The following is a 16,887-nucleotide window of genomic DNA, read 5'->3' as shown; positions in this document are numbered from 1 at the left end:
CTATCTACAATAATGGACTACTATTCTACTAATGTTTTCAATAATATGCACATAATTCAATTGTTTTAAACATTAAAATTAAATATAATCATCAGAATAGAGTTGTAGACATTACTCACTAGGCTATTTTTTTATAAAAAAAAAAATTGTAAAAATTAAATATAACCACATGTTACCTTGATATTAGACAACCTAACTCGTGCTCAAGCATGCAGAAGCAGTGGCGGACGCAAGAATAAATTTCGGCAAGGGCTTCACTAAAAATTTTCATACTCCCTCCGTCTCTTGAAAATAGAAATTCTTTTGTTTTTGGTCCGTTCCCTAAAAATAGAAACTTTCCATTTTAGGAAATTTCTTTCTCTCTAATGAAGTGCGATCTATTTTTCACTAACACATTTTATTCAGTCTCTCTTATTTTATCAATTTTACACTAAAACCCGATCCCGTCAACAATAGGACATTTATTCTTGGACGAATATAAGTATATATTAATAAACAGAATAATAAAATTGTTGTGTTCGTTTTGCTAAAACTATAAATATCTAATACATAAAATGCATAATTATCTAAGATACTGTGATTATTACTATGATTTTGTGAAGGGTTATTTGCCTGTAAATATATTTAAAAAAATTTCTAAACTTTAGAATTTGAATATAAATATATGAACTTTTAATTTTCATTTTTTTCCTATAGATCTAAAATCAAAACATAAGTCGCATATTAAAGCTTATGTGCCAATCAAAACTACAAAAATATGTTTATATTAATTAAAAAATAATGTATTTGAATTTGTGAACTATGACAAAATAAAAGGAAAAAAGGCCTAACCCATTAAAGTTGTAAAAATGACAAGTTGTAATTCTCGTTTGTTATTTGTGGGAGAAAGATTCAATATTTTTTTATCTACCGTTTGGAATAAACTTAAATGGAGTAGGGCTGAACAAGAAAAAATCCTTTTTAGTTTTTAGTAACTTACTCTGTTGAAAAGAAAAACGTTAGTTGCAAATTAAACAGTTTTAAAAGTGTTACTATCTAATTATAAGTGATAACGTTAAAATGTAGTTACACTTTTCAATGTTTTCATAATTGTGCAAAGCAAAATCGTGCTACATGTTAACTAGGGAATAGTGATTCACTTTTTCCTATTATTATAATTATTATATTCATTTAAGTTTAACAGTTTTCTTTATTTCTATCTTTTTCATCATTCTACTATATGCAGTAGCCATTGTTCTAACAAATTTTCTAGCCATTGTTCTAACAAATTTTCTCTATAATTTTATTTTTCAGCCCATCCTTCCCATTAAATCTCCTTTCCATTAATCCCCAAAGGTATTAATTTAGGAAGGGCTGAAGATAGTTTCTAAGAATGTTGAAAAATTTTATAGTAGAAATTTATTATTAAAAAAAGATTTGGCAGGGGCTTAAGCCCCTCACCCCCCTCTGCTTGTGTCCGCCACTGTGCCGAAGCCGGCTTATCGCCGTGACACGACGTTGGGGATGCTGATGCACGCAAATTACAAGTCAAACTAAACAGTAAATCCAATTTTGCTTTAATCCTAAAATCATACAACTATAAATGATTTTCTAAATTTTTACGGAATCAATTCATGGCTGTGCACAATGCCGCATGATTTATTCTCAATTAAAAGCCTAGACAGACTATCATACACATATATTTTACATGAAACTAACATAATTAATTAATTCGTCATAAAGAGTAGTCTTATTTTATTATTTTGACATGTCTACAAAAAATTCTCTCTTTTATAAAAATAGAAAATTTTCTCTCGTACATTTTTCACGTCCATAAAAAACTCGTGTCATCCATAAATAGGACTATAGTATTTTTATGGATGGAAGGAGTATGTAATAGTCTTACTTTATCAATGTTTCCTCCTCGTCACTCTTACCTTACCAATTTTTCGTTAAAATCCGTTACATCCATAATTAGGACTATAAGCATTTTTTATGGATGGAAGGATTATGCAATAGTCTAACACCAATAGGCAGTAGACATTTAAAAACAGAAAAATCGAGAAAATGTCCCACAAATTGAATAATGTCGTACTCCTCCTGTCTCACTCTAAGTGACACATTTTTCTCTTTGAGATGTCTCATTTTTAATGATACATTTTTAAATATAGAAACATTAAATGTTTCATTAGAGTGATATTTAAAGGGAGAGAGACTCAAATATAAAACGTATGCTTGGATTGCCTACTGGGATCCTTTTGATTCTATCTGTCGTATATCACTTGTAGTGGAGTATTACTAGTAGTACTATTAAGTTTTCATAACAGTACCTTGTAATGCTGCGTTGTAGAGAAATATAGGTATACTTTTCATCGGCATATAATTTTTTTAAAAAGATGCCCATAAGACAGAGAAATTAAAGCATTTGGTCACATTCCAGAAAAAAAATGATCAATTTTTGTGAAAGAGAAATTAGATTAGATAACTGTGGTGTAATTTTTCGTGAAAGAAAAATACTGTTATATACAAGCAAGATCAAATATTTATACTACAATATCACACGTGACAGATGAAAAGCGTAATTAATTAACCTTGAGATGAAAAAAGGAGTGAAAAAAAGAGAGGTTAATCTTGAGCAGAGGAAGGGGCCCATGGCGTCATATCCATGGGGTAGCTGCCCAGCACCCTCAAGAAAGAGGTGAACTCCTGCACCTCTGCCAGTGCGTTCTGCGCACGCGCCTCCGCCATGGATGCCTCGAAATCTATATAGAATAGGTACTCGAAGTGCTTGGCGGTCGCCCCCGTGTCCGCGTCGTCGACGATTCGAATGGGGCAGTTCCTGTGTGGGCGCGACTCTATCTTGGTGAGGCTTATGTTCCTGAAGGCGAATGCCGAGAGCACCTTGAAGAGCACGCTGGTGCCTTGCTTCTCGTGCGCGAACACAATGCTCGTCTTGAAGGGCCGATCCGTCCGCGGGATGATCGGCTCCCTCGCCAGCATCACGAACCGAGTCACGTTGCTCGAGTCGTCCTGGATCCCGTCCGCCACCACCTGCAGCCCGTACAGCTCCGCCGCCCGGGCCGACGCGATCGCCGCCGTGTCGCGCAGGCCGTTGGCCGCGATGTACTCGGCCGCGCCGGCCGTGTCGTCGACGGCCTCACGCGCCACGGTCAGCCCCATCCGCGTGAGCGTGTGCTCACACTGGGAGAGCGCCTGCTGGTGGCTGATCACGCGCCGAAGGTACTCCTTCCGCACGCCGGGCAGCGCCAGGAGGCAGTGGTGCACGGGGAGCTGGACCTCGCCCACGATGTGGAGGCGGTGGCGGAGGAGGAGGTCGTAGTTGCGGTGGATCGAGCCGCCCAGCGAGTTCTCCACCGGGAGCACGGCGCGGTCGGCTATCCACAGCTCCACGGCTTGGAAGGCCACTTCGAACTGGTCGCAGGGGATGGCTTCGCACTTCGGGTAGGCTTTCCCGGCGGCGGCCTCGCTGTAGGCGCCCGGGACGCCTTGATAGGCGACGCGGAGCTGAGAGCCGTGCGTGGGCGCAGGGGAGAGGTCGGCGATGGTGAGCGGCTTCGGAAGCGCCGGGGTGGAGTCTTTATTGACGGGGACGAGGTTGAGGGAGACGTGGCCATTGACGGAGCCTTCATTGGACTTATCGATGTCCTGCTGCTGGGAGACCACCTTGCTGGCGAGAATGGCGCAGGCGCTCTGCCACTCGTAGCGGCGGCTGACTTGGACGGGGGCTTGAGCCGCGTCGTGGCATTGGATGAGGAATCGGGTCGGGTTGAGTCGGTTGTGGGTCAAGCGCGTTATAGATTTGAGATCCAGAGAGGAGGAAGGAGCGAGAGATTGCAATTGCATGGTGTGGGGTTGAAAATGCAATTTGGAGGGAGCGGAGATTGCAAGCTTATTATGATTTGCCTTGAATTATTGGAACGTGCAAGAAATGGGGAGAGACTGGGTTTTATGCAGTGTTAAGACTGTTAGTTGAAGATCAATGCATTGGTGACTTGGTGTGGGACTATGGGTGGCTTTGGTCAATCTCACACCTACCCCGTTCAACTCTCTCTCTCACATCTTCTTTTGCAATCTCTTTTTTCATTTCTTTTAAGTCTGTCGTGTCATTATCTGACAGCTTCGTTTGAATTAAAATTTATTCTCACCAACCATAACATTAACATATGCGTTAAACACTTAAAGGTACACGTCCGCAAATATTTCATCCATCCACGCACTAATAGTAGGTTCAATTTACTCAACACATATTTTAAGAAAAATTAATAGAAAATAATGAAAAAATAATGCGTTTTAAGAAATAATAGGAGTAATAGAAAGTGAATGAAAAAAATAATAGAAGGTGAATCTCAATTTTATATGCTTAATCATGTTAGTATGAAAGGAGGAAGTATGTGCTTATAAGAGCATCTCCAATGCCGGCTAGCCAACCGGCTAGCCGATTCGCGTCGCTAGCCGAACCATTGGAGTAGGCCAGTGGGAAATCGGCCAAATTTTCAGCGTGGGCTGGCCGATGCGCTAGCCGCCATTGTGACGTGCCGATCGACCAGCGCCGAATTTTCGATTTTTTTTTGAAAAGCTATATAAACGCGATTTTAGTTTCATTTTCATTTGCACCACTTGTTTTAACGAGTTTTCTCTCTCTCTAAATTTCTGTACAAGAGCATCATCAAGCGATGGATCACAACAACGAGTCCAGTCCAGCGACGAGTGGATCTCAGACTCCCACGGTACCCGTGGGATCTGGATGGGGCCAGATGGGCGGGCAGATGGGCCCAGGGTTTAACGTCCCTTGGAATCAGCTGATGGGGATGATGGTCGGAGGGCAGGGGGGTGGAACCAGGGGGGTATGCCGGGCGGCGGACAGGCCAGCGGCGGGCAGGGGTGGGGAGGTATGCCCCAGATGCAGCAGCAGATGATGCAGCAGATGATGGGTATGCATCCCGGGATGCAGGGGTCACCGGGGGGAGGAGGGACACGGTGTATCGTCCCTCTCTGGATTTTTTGACGGCTTCGTCTCACACGTCGACCCCAGTGGAGACGCAGTTCACTGGCGATGACCTTTTGTCATTGCATGACATGGGGATCGATCTCGGCGATCCGGACACTCCCGTTCCAGCGGGGCGGGCCGCGGCGAAGAAGAAGAAGACGAAGGGGAAGGCCAAGGCGGTCGGCGAGTCGTCGCAGCCCGTTGTTGACGACACCCCCAGCCCGTTGTTGACGACACCCCCAAGCTCGTCGACTTTTCTTGTTGTTTAGAGACTGCATGCACAAGAAGGAATAACAAGTTTCCCAGGTCCAGCGAATCCACTAGATCGCAGGGTCTAGGAACTCACGGAACGTTGGAAGATCTCGGTCGTTGGACACACAGAATATCGCTTCAAAACCCTCAACCACGTATACTAAAATTAGCAGAGGGAAGTAGGGATCGATCCCACAGAGATGAATGCGCAATTAAACATGCTCAAGGATTCGGGACTATTTTTTTTGGGTTGGCTGCTGCCACGCATTTTGGGTTGATGAAATTAAACTAAACTTGGAGTTGATATCTGCTACGCTAACAACTAGATCCAGGCAGAACAGAAATTATGCATGTAAACTGGAAAACGAGACAATCATTAGATCTATGAAACTATTTTCTAAATTACCTAGACCTGTGAAATGAACTGACAGTGGTGACCATTTGCTGAAAAGGTAAAGTACGGATGAAAAACTGAAAAAACAACTAACTAAAGTACCAACTAACAACGACATCATCTTCTCCAATCAATTTGCATAAAAATTTTAGTAGAAACAGAGATGGAAAGTGAATCGGAAACGAAACAGACTGAATTTAAAACAATTAAACGAAGAACAATTTAAAACTAAGCAGATCTGCGACTACTAGACGAAGTAAAATGAAAAGAGAGCAAAAAGTTCAAAATCCATGCACAACTTGATTCCCCTGTTCAGATCCAACTTCGAATGCTAAATCCACTCCAGATCCAAGCATCCGACACACACTCCTACCAAAAGTATACCCATAGCTACAGATTCGCCAAACAACCACCGATCAACAACAACAATTCAGATCCACAACCTATTTCCCAGATCAAGCACAGAATTATCCAAAACAGAGAATAACATTCAACTGCCGAAATAAAACCTCAAACAAAAACTAAGAATCAACATAAATCAACACAAAATAAACACCATCATGACATAAACCAAATGCATAGATAACGTTAATAGCAAACAACCAAATCGACTTCCAAAACGTTGAAATTCGACGGAATAAAAGTGCAGAAAACTGAATGTAAACTGATTGTTTCTTCGCCCTCCGTGAGGACGGTGTTACCACTAGCTTTCACCGAAGATGAACCCCTAGAAACCTTTAACTACCCCAGAATTCCCATTTTTCCCAAGTGTGTGTGTGAGTGTGTGGGCTAAGAGCAAAATCATGTATGTGGCGTGTGCTGCATGCTCCTTTATTTATAGGCGTAGAAGTGGGTCAAGCGAGGTATGAATAGTCTTTGTTGCCCTCAGCTATTGACTCCCTTCGTCCAGCCATTTTTTTTCTCTTCAACTCTGCTCATTTTCCTTCGTTTCCTTCGCTAGTCCATTGCCTCCAGCTCTTCCTAGATCTAGCGTCTCATTCACACACCTGGCTTAAAAACTGCGTTAGACCCAGTAAAATAAAGTGTTTTTCACCACATAACCGATGCATGAAATTAGTCTTATCACTGGCCTAAATCTGATGTGGCAGGTGGATTTTTAGTGCTGCTGACGTGGCAGGGAGAGAGAGTGGCTGGCCTATGGCTGGCCTATTTGATTTGAGATGCTCTAAGCTTTAATGTCTACATAGACTAGAGTCGTAAGAGCATCTCCAATGCAAATAGGCCAGCCATAGGCCAGCCACTCTCTCTCCCTGCCACGTCAGCATCACTAAAAATCCACCTGCCACATCAGATTTAGGCTAGCCATAAGCCAGCCGCAATAAAATAATTCAAAATATACTACATTTACGGAATTAAAATTACGATTAAATTACGGAATTAAATTTACGACACATATACGGGAAAATTAATTCATTTCATTCAAAAAAAAGTACAAAGATTTAAAAAACAATACATGATTTTTTTTTAAAAAAAGGGCTTCCACACACGAGCCCCGCCACTCTCTACTCCTCCTCGCCGTCGCCGCCGCGGCTGCCGCCACCCGTGGTATCTGAGCCCACGTCGGAACCCCCTAGCCGTGCCCTCGCGACATCCAAATCAACCCGCATGCTCTCGAGCATCGAGTGAAGAAACATCTTCTCCGTGGGGTCAGTGGCGGTCCTCCAATCTTCGAAGACCTTGTACATCCGATCCCTCGTTTGGTTACGGGAATGGAGAGTGTACTCGAGTGGGGCGGGTAGGAGGGCGGAGGACTGGACCTCATGGGGCGATAGGGGGGATCCTCCCTTCGCAACCCGTTGCGCCCGCTTTTGTCCAACCGGGCGAGGGCGACCAGCAAATGAAGGAGGGGATGGAAACTCCTCAGCATCTGGGGGGAGGTCGTGGGATCCGCCGCTGCTGCCGCTGTAGTCGCCGGTATAGTTCAGCTTCTGCTTCTTCGGCCACCCAGCGTCGCACCCCACAAGGAACTTCTCGGAGTCCTTCAACAACTCATAGCACTCCCAGAAGTGGAACTCCTTGTACTTCCCCGCCAAGGGGAACTGACTCTCGGCTATCCTCCGGGCATCCTCCTCATTCTGCTCACTAGTGAGCTGACGGAGGGCGTTGGCGTACAACGCCGAAAAATGGCCGACTGCGGCCCTGATGCGCTCCCACCCCTTCCGGACCTCCTCCCCGCTGAAGTCCTTTCCGTGCGGGCAGTGCCTCCTGTAGGCAGCTCTAATCTTCGCCCACATGTTGACGACCCGCTGGTTGTTCGCAACCAGCGGATCGTCGCACACCTCCAACCACCTCCTGGCCACCCCGGCGTACTCATACTCCGTCCACTTCCTCCGGCCGGGGGTGTCGTCAACAACGGGTTGCGACGACTCGCCGACCGCCTTGGCCTTCCCCCTCGTCTTCTTCTTCTTCTTCTTCTTCTTCTTCGCCGCGGCCCGCCCCGCTAGAACGGGAGTGTCTGGATCGCCGAGATCGATCCCCATGTCATGCAATGACAAAAGGTCATCGCCAGTGGGGTCGACGTTTGAGACGAAGCCGTCAAAAAATCCAGAGAGGGACGATAGACCGTGTCCCCCCCCCCCCCCCCCCGGTGACCCCTGCATCCCGGGATGCATACCCATCATCTGCTGCATCATCTGTTGCTGTATCTGGGGCATACCTCCCCACCCCTGCCCGCCGCTGGCTTGTCCGCCGCCCGGCATACCCCACAGCATCCGCCTCTGGTTCCCACCCCCTGCCCTCCGGACATCATCCCCATCAGCTGATTCCAAGGGACGTTAAACCCTGGGCCCATCTGCCCGCCCATCTGGCCCCATCCAGATCCCACGGGTACCGTGAGAGTCTGAGATCCACTCGTCGCTGGACTGGACTCGTTGTTGTGATCCATCACTCGATGATGCTCTTGCACAGAAAGTTAGAGAGAGAGAAAACTCGTTAAAACAAGTGGTGCAAATGAAAATGAAACTAAAATCGCGTTTATATAGGTTTAAAAAAAAAAAAAATCGAAATTCGTCGTTGGCCGATCGCTGGCCGATCGGGCCGCCACAATGGCGGCCAGCGCATCGGCCAGTGCTTCGGCTAGCGACGCGCGTTCGGCTAGCCCACGCCAAAATTTTCGCCGGTCGCCCGCTCGCCTGCTCCAATGGATCGGCTAGCCGACCGGCTAGCGACGCAAATCGACTAGCCGATTGGCTAGCCTGCATTGGAGTTGTTCTAATAAGGTATTTGAATCTGCACTAGTTGAGGGAATAAGAAGAATGAGTAGACTTAGTTGAGGGAATAAGAAGAATGATTAGAATTCAGATAATAATGTTAGAATATATTTGCATTTGATTGGCAAACTTTAGCTTGTTTAAAATATTAAACGAACTTGGTCGATTAACTCATGTACGACGAAACAAAGAACAATTCACTAAAGACAGACGTTCAAATTTTGGATGCGTCCTTCTATTTTATTCTAAGAGCATCCACAATGGATGCCCGATCGCGCGCCCGATCGGCCGAGATCGGACTCGGGCGTGGTCGGGCATCCATTGCAGGCCTCAGTCACGCTCGAGCGCGACCGATCGCCCGATCAACGCGTTTTTTAATTATTTTTTTTTCTTTTTCAATTCTATAAATATACCTTATTTTCACTCATTTTTCACACAACTCTCACACATCTCTCTCAACTCTCTCTCCATTGCAATATCTCTTTCACTCACTTTTTCAAAATGTTTCCCGAGGAAGATAATGGTCGGTCTATGGACACGTAGTGGTCGTTGAAATTGTACCTCTTTATTGTAACTTTTTTTAGAAAAAAATTAAGTAATGTATGTTTTTTTCTAGTTTTTTAATTTAGAAGTCTAATTTTGCTATTTATAATTGATAAACATAAAAAAATTAAAATTAAAATTGAAATGAGAAATGGATAATAGATATGGCATGTGCTAGGACTCCAACATTGCAGAAAGATAAAGCATGCTGACGTGGCAACCACTAAGGCTCTCATTGGGGCATGCACTAGGACATCCATTGTGGATGCTCTAATCAATTATATCTTCGTCGCTTCATGTTTGCATAAATATATTGTCGTTTAATAAGGAATTTCTAGTTCTTTAGCCCACTTTCAAATATCTTATTCATGGATACGATATATTTAAGTCTTTATCTACCACCTAATTTTTCTTTTAAAATTAGCTAGTGCATTGGAAATATAAGTATGTGGCTAACCATGTTTAATCAAACTAGGGATATAATAAGAAGTCTGTTTATTGTTCAATTGCATAAGAAACTATCGTAGAAATTAAGTGGTAATTTAGAACAAATATCAAGTTCCATTTTCTTCATTGCAATATTGTTCGGTGGACTAATTTTGTCAATTACTGAATAAGCGGTGGGAGCACTTTCGTTTTCATAATCATTTGATTTTTGTTTTAGAAGTTTCTTGAATCAATTCTAGATATAATGATTAATTGGAAACACTATGATTAGTTGGTCGCACTAGTAATTAGCATCGATCCTTTACCCGCCAAGTCAAAAATTGTTCAATATATTATTTCGATTATTTCATAAATTCATCATTCTTTAGTGTGCTAACATCATATGTGCATAGACTCCAATTAGTGAAGTTTAGTTAAATAGAAAACAAATACTAGTACGTATACTATTATAATAAAGACTAGTATTTTTTAAATCAATAATTGGAGAATATAATTTGTGTAAAGACTAAAGAGAGAGGTGAAAGGTTTAAGTTCCACTAGCCTCTGCTATGCTAGAAAGCAAATGAATCAAAAATGAGAGAATTGAAGAAGGCGTATTTCTTGCTACTCAGCCACTGTATTCAAGCTTACATTAGTTTTGGAAAGATCAACCAATACAATTGCACACAACTATAATATGCATTTTTTCCCTCTGTAGCACAATTCTAAAACAAAATAGCCTTATTTCTTGCTTTTCAATTCCACATTATTTTAAAGCGAATTCAAGCAAGCAAATTAGTCAAAAACGATATCAAATCAGGAACAGAGGTAGAGACGTTGCAGAAGCATTTATGCTTAAGTAAGTTTGGACAAAAAGAAAAGGCTTAAATTGTAGCAACTTTGAAGTGCTGTTTCATATGATGTGGTTTACATGAGAAACAAGATTTTGCTGCCTCCGAATCCATGAAACTTTTATTGTTTCTTTAGAGCATCCACAATGGCGGCTAGCGCACCGGCTAGCCGATTCGCGTCGCTAGCCGGTCGGCTAGCCGAACCATTGGAATCGGCCAGCGTCTTTTCAGCGAGAAATTAGGCGAGCGCACGCCGATTTGCTAGCGCTGGCCGATGCGCTCACCGCCATTGCAGGCTCGCGATCGACCAGCGCTATTTTTTATTTTTTATTTTGTGAAAATGTTTGAAACACTATATATACGCGATTTTAGTTTCATTTTCATTTGCACCACATGTTTTAACGAGTTTTCTCCCTCTCCCTAAATTTCTGTACAAGAGCAATATCGAGCGATGGACAACAAAAACGAGTTCAGTCCGGCGACGAGCGGATCTCAGACTCCCACGGTACCCGTGGGGTCTAGATGGGGGCAGATGGGCGACCAGATGGGCGGAATGGGCGGCCAGATGGGCCAAGGGTAGAACAACCCTTGGCAACAGTTGATGGGGTTGATGGCGGGCGCGCAGGGGGGGGGAACCGGGCGGGGGGCAGGCAACGCCGGGGTGGGGAGGTATGCCCCAGATGCCGCAGTAGATGCTACAACAGATAATGGGGATGATGCCGGTATGGCAGGGAGGGATGCAGCCCGGGATGCAGGGGTCAGGGGGGGGAGGACACGGTCTATCGTTCCACTCTTGATTTTTTGACGGCTTCGTCTCACACGTCGACCCCATTGGAGACGCAGTTCACTGGGGATGACCGTTTCTTATTACATGAGCTGGGGATCAATATCAGGGAGGCGGACACTGCCGTTCCAGCGGGGGGAGTAGAGGGGCGTCGTCAGGCCTTGCCGAAGAAGAAGAGCAAGGGGAGGAGCAAGGTGGTCAGCGAGTCGTCGCAGCCGGCTGTTGACGACTCGCCGACACGGAGGAAGTGGACGGAAGAGGAGTACGTCGCCCTGTCCAAGGCGTGGTTGTCGATTTGCGACAATCCGCTGGTTGCGAACAACCAGCGGATCGTCAACATGTGGGCTAAGATTAGAGCAGCCTATAAGAGGTACTGAAGCTACTTTTGGTTTAGACTGTGTGCACAGTAAGGAATATCAAGCTTCCTAGATCTCGGATCGTCGAAAGATCTCGGTCGTCGGACACACAAAATACCTCTTCAAAACCCTCAACCACGTATACTAAAATTAGCACAGGGAAGTAGGGATCGATCCCACAGAGATGAATGCGCAATAAACAGGTTCAAGGACTCGGGAACTATTTTTGGGTTGAGGAAATTAAACTAGACTTGGTAATTGAAGCATGTTACTCTAACATCTAGATCTAGGCAGAACAGAAATCATGCATATAAACTGGAACAAGCGGGACAATTACTAGATCTAAGAAAACTATTCCCTAAATTACCTAGACCTTGGAAAGCAACTGACGGTGGGGACCATTTACTGAAAAAGTAAAATACGGATGAAAAGCTGGAAAACAACTAACTAAAGTACTAACTAACAGAGACATCATCTTCTCCAACCATTGACATAAAACATCCAGAGATAGAACGTAAATCGAAACAAAGCAGAATGAATTTAAAGCAATAAAATCGAAGAACAATTTAAACTAAGGCAGATCTACTGTTGCTAGACGAAGTAAAATAGAAATAGAGCAGAAAACTCAAAATCCATGCACAACTCGGTTTCCCCTGTTCAGATCCACACTTCGGATACTAAATCCACTCCGGATCCAAGCATCTGAAACCAACTCCGTACAAAATTATATCCATGACTACAGATTCGCCGATTCACCACAGATCAACAACAACAACAACACAGATCCACAACCTATTTCCCAGATCAAGCACAGGAACATCCAAAACAGAGAATAACATTCAACTTCTGAAATAGAGCCTCAAAAACACAGAATCAACGTAAATAAACTCAAAATAGACACCATCATAACGTAAACTAAATGCATAGATAATAGTGAATAGCAAACAACCAATCGACTTTAGAAACGTGAAGTTCGACGGAATAACAGTGCAAAAACTGAATGTAAATTGATTGTATCTTCGCCCTTCGTAAGGACGGTGTTACCACTGACTTCCTCCGAAGATGAAACCCCTAACTACCCCAGAATTTCCCTTTTCCCAAGTGTGTGTGAGTGTGTGAGCCGAGAGCTAAAAATCATGTATATATCGTGTGCTGCATGCTCTTCTATATATAGGCGTGGAGGTGGGTCCAGCAGGGTGCGAATAGTCTTCGTTACCCTCAGCTTTTGACTCCCTTCGTCCAGCCATTTTTCTTCTTCAAATCCGCTCACTTTCCTTCGCTTTTCTTTGCTAGTCCATCGCCTTCAGCTTTCCCTGGATCTAGCGATTCCTTCACACACCTGGCTTAAAAAAATTGCGTTAGACCCAGTAAAATAAAGTGATTTTCACCATATAACCGATACATGAAATTAGCCTTATCAGGTACTGCCCGCACTTAAACCATACTTGTCCTCAAGTATAAAGACAAGATAAAGAATAAGGCGAATTTCAAAGCACAGTTATCCTCTGACCGACTCTCTAGACTCTAACTTAACACAGACTCCTAGACCTAGACATAACTGACGCACAAATAACAAACATTTAAAATAAGGAAAACACATAGACACATATGCATGAGCCAGCTTCAACTTTTAAGCAACCGTCCCCACAAGATAAAGGTCAATCCAACAGGTTGCACTTCTCCAAATTGGCCCTTTCCCTTCTTCCACCTAATCAATCTGTCAGTTCGTCAAGATAGCCTTTTACTTCCCCAATTGTTGGATTCACTCAATCACTCATTCCTTACCAGGGATGTTAGAACCGATTCTCTCATAAGTTATTGTCATACCACTGAAGCGTCGGGTTATGAGAGTTTCTCCTTCATATACCTTATTCCCCTATTTTTTCCGGGTCAGGTTACTATTGCTTCCTGCACTTAGACATTTTTCCCCTGGACTTCGTCCAGCTTATACCTCCTCTTTTTTTCATTCATTTTTTTCATTTTTTTCCCTTTCTCTGGACTTTGTCCAGCTTATTCCTCCATTTCCCTCTTCTCTCCTCTGGACTTCGTCCAGCTTATAACTCCTTTACCTGGACTTCGTCCAGCTTATACCTTCATAACCCAATTCCCCTATTTTTCTCCGTCATGACTCTTCTCCCTAAGCATTCAGTGGCGGCCCCATTACATATGTTAGCTCAAAATTATTTAAGGCTTATAACTCACTCTTAAAGTGGGGCTTCACAACTAAGTCAGCTAAGGCATCCTCTATCGTTCTTACTTCGTCCAGATTGACTTCGGCTTATTAAAGGAAAAGGCTTCTAAGTTGAAATACATCCTATTTTCAATTACTCTCACTAAGGAGATCCTGCCGTATTATATTCACCAGCTCATGCGACACAAACAAAACCTAGACTTAACGACTCTTAACATGCTGACAAATACACGCATTGATTCCCCTCCCCTTCCCACTTCACTCAAGCTTGTCCCCAAGCCATTGTCGTGAAGGGGGGAAACAAGGAAATCAATGCAACACACAACAAACAATTTGTACAAATAAAACTTCTCACACTTAGACCGAGCATCGGGCTAAGTGGGAAAGACACAATAAAACAGAAAAAACACAAACTTCTCACACTTAGACCGAACAACGGGCTAAGTGGGAGAAGACGCAATAAAATAGAAAATATAAACTTCTCACACTTAGACCAAGCATTGGGCTAAGTGGGAGAAAACAAACACATATAGCAAAAAATAAAATAAAAAACATAGACAATAACAAAGACAAACAAAATAAGTGAAAGCAGAAATTAAAAGTTACTTGGCCTTGGGGGCGATTAACTTTCTTTCTCGCCGGCAGCTCCGACTCCTCTTCTTCCTTCTCTGGTTGATCAGACACTGGTTTCTTAATCGTCAGGGACTTTGATTTTGTTGGGATTGACACTGGCTTAGACGCGGGTGGGGTGACCATTTGCTTGAGCGGGTGCGGTGGTCGCTGGACGGAGAAACTGCCCTGGCCTGGTTGCTTGACCTCGCTGCTGGACCCAGGAAGCACCTTCGACTGGGTCAAGGGGAGTGTCTTTTCCAACCATTTCAACATCTTCATTACTAGCTCCACAGCCTCCGTCATCCGCTCGTTCTGCTTGGCGGACTTCACTGCCAAGTCCGCAATGTTCCCCCGCAGGGTCTTCACCTCTTCACGGTTCCCGCTCAATTCTTTCCTTATCCCACCAAACTCTCTCACCATTTCTTTCCTCATCACTTGCATTTCTTTCTTCACCTCCTGGACTTCCTTCTTCAACTCCTCGACCTCTTCACTCGGCACAGCCTCCCCAGCCTCCCCAGCCTCCGCTTTCACCTTGTCTCCTACTGTGTAGAAGAAGGTCTCTTTGCCGTGAGCTTGGAGCAACCCTTTGTTGAAAAATTATTCAACGCTGAAAATCTCAGGGGGCTCGCACATTACGACCAAGGGAGCGGTTTTGGCTATCTTCATTTCAATGTTCCGCTGGAGGTAGGCGCCGAGGAGATGGCAGGTATACATATGTCGAGCAGGGTTGCTTGTCATTTGATGGAATGCTTGAGCCACCCAGTAGCCAAGATGCACCTTTACACCTTTGGCCATGCATCAAGTGAAATAGAGGTCAGTCGTTGTCAGAACTGAATTCGCAGTTTCCATCAAGTTGTAGCTGATAAACGTCTGGGCGAATTGAAGGACGCGGTCCACAACGTCTGGGAGTAGCTGGACTTGAATGCCCCTGCCTTGGAGTGGGTGACCAGCTCCCACGCTGCCTGCACTTTGAACCCTGACGTGTTCTTCGGTACGTCGATCATCCTCTCGTTCCATATGCCTTCATCATCCTCAGCCTGGGTAAACAACCTCATCCTCAAGGACCATTCCCTGATGCTCATCTCGTATTCTTCATTGAAAAGCCTGAATGCTATGGAGTCCGCGTCGAGATCAGAAGTGTTCTTTAATCGGAATGTTGAGAAAAACTCCCGTGCTAAGTCCACCGGCACCTTCTCCTGGCTGTGCTTCAATAACCATTCGAATCCGATCGCGTATATACACGCGCGAAAATCCTCATCGCATGCAATTATCCGAAGCTCCTTGGGACTGTACTGCTTGCCGGACTTAGCCATCTTCCCTGCACTGCATCTCTCTTTGTACGTCGTGGCCCGCTTTTGATCGTCGAAATGCCTCATCGACTCCAGCAGTTCCTTAGTCAGCCACACCTCCGGACGCCCATGGATAAACTCCTTTTCAGATTCTTCAAGTTCAGAATTGGACCAGGGAGTAGGCTCAGCTTGTTCCTCGGTTGAGGGAACTTCGGTCACTGGGGAAAAGGTCTCCTCAACCTCCTTGACGGAGGGAGCTTTTCTTGACCGTGTTGACTGGGTCGCCGCTGCCTTTCCTTTCCTTGCCCTCTCCTTGGCCAGGCGACGCTCCTCTGCCTCTTTAGCGTCTGTCCCTCGGGCAGGGAACTCCTCTTTCTCAGCATAGACCAAGTCATCTACTTCGTCGAGCAGACTCCTCCTGACCCTTCTCCTCTCTGCCCTCTTGTCCACTTGGGGTTCGTCTTCTTCCTGGTCATCTACCAGGTCCACAATCAGATCTAGCCCTTCCTCGACGGGCTCCGGTACTCCAGTAGTATATAGATCTGTCTCTTCCAAAATCTTTTCCGGGGTTTCCCCTACATCATCCACCATCGGGGTCCCCCCTCGATATAAACAGGGGTTTCTCCCCTGACGTCACTCGGGGTCGCCCCCTCCTCCATTGGTTCAGGAGTCGATCCCCTAAAATCCCTTGGGGTTTCATCCCCCGTCTCCATAGGGTTTTCCCCCTCAGTCATTAACTCTAAAACAGGGGTTTCCCCCTCAACAACCTCTACCAAACCAGGGGTTTCCACCTCCACAATTTCTTCCATAACAGGGGTTTCCCCCTCAGCAACCTCCTCTTGAATAGGGGTTTCCCCCTTTTTCTCACCCTCAGAGTTAGGGTTATCATTACCTTGTCTTTCGGCCTCCACCTCCGTTTCACCATCATTCCGCCCACCATCAGCTGGCAGTTCATTCGTCGCATCTTCCTTG

At 44.7% G+C, this 16,887-nt stretch overlaps 1 pseudogene; it reads right to left on the bottom strand.

Annotated features, from left to right (window-relative positions):
- Positions 1-2,434: 2,434 nt before the first annotated feature.
- LOC125218271 (arogenate dehydratase 3 pseudogene) lies at positions 2,435-4,047 on the bottom strand (annotated as a pseudogene).
- Between the last annotated feature and the right edge of the window lie 12,840 nt (positions 4,048-16,887).

This window comes from Salvia hispanica, chromosome 1 (genome assembly GCF_029641045.1).
Source record: "Salvia hispanica isolate PSC_SH4W2 chromosome 1, Shi_PSC_v1, whole genome shotgun sequence".
NCBI classification, from domain to species: domain Eukaryota; kingdom Viridiplantae; phylum Streptophyta; class Magnoliopsida; order Lamiales; family Lamiaceae; genus Salvia; species Salvia hispanica.
Note: the sequence above shows the minus strand (reverse complement) of the source record. Positions and strands in the feature narration are given on the sequence as shown.